This window comes from Rhipicephalus sanguineus, chromosome 10, assembly GCF_013339695.2.
Source record: "Rhipicephalus sanguineus isolate Rsan-2018 chromosome 10, BIME_Rsan_1.4, whole genome shotgun sequence".
NCBI lineage: Eukaryota > Metazoa > Arthropoda > Arachnida > Ixodida > Ixodidae > Rhipicephalus > Rhipicephalus sanguineus.
In genome coordinates this window covers 58,079,146-58,079,626 of record NC_051185.1, presented here as the reverse complement: position 1 = coordinate 58,079,626, position 481 = coordinate 58,079,146, and positions in this window count along the sequence as shown.

Genomic DNA, 481 nt, shown 5'->3' with positions numbered 1-481 from the left:
ATGCCAGAGCGGCGCCCCCTGTCATTCGTACAATGCAATACTGAACCGAAACCGAAACACAACATGAGCTTGTGCAGGGTAGAGTGTAGAGGGCACGGAGGAAGACAAGTTTCAGCGCAGTCGCATTTTCAGCGCACCTAAGAAAACTAGGGTTGTACATGTAGGGCGAGTAGGGCCAGAAGGACCGGCACGACGAAAACCTGCCTCCTCAGTCGTATTCGCCTGGAACGTTGGTGTGGCTTCGCGTTCCCTCCTCTGCTCCTGGCCTTTCCACAAAGCTACTGCCTAAGTACGAAGGCCCCTACCGCGTCCTACGTCAATGTTCAATCATCTACGGACCGCCGTCGTCGCGGCCGCGAGACTGTTCACGTCGATCGACTGAAGCCGCATTAGACCCACCAGTTGTACCTGTTCCTTAGGTCGCCAGGATGGCTCCTTTTCCGCGGGGGAGTGATTTGTAACATGGTAGGTCGCCAGACAA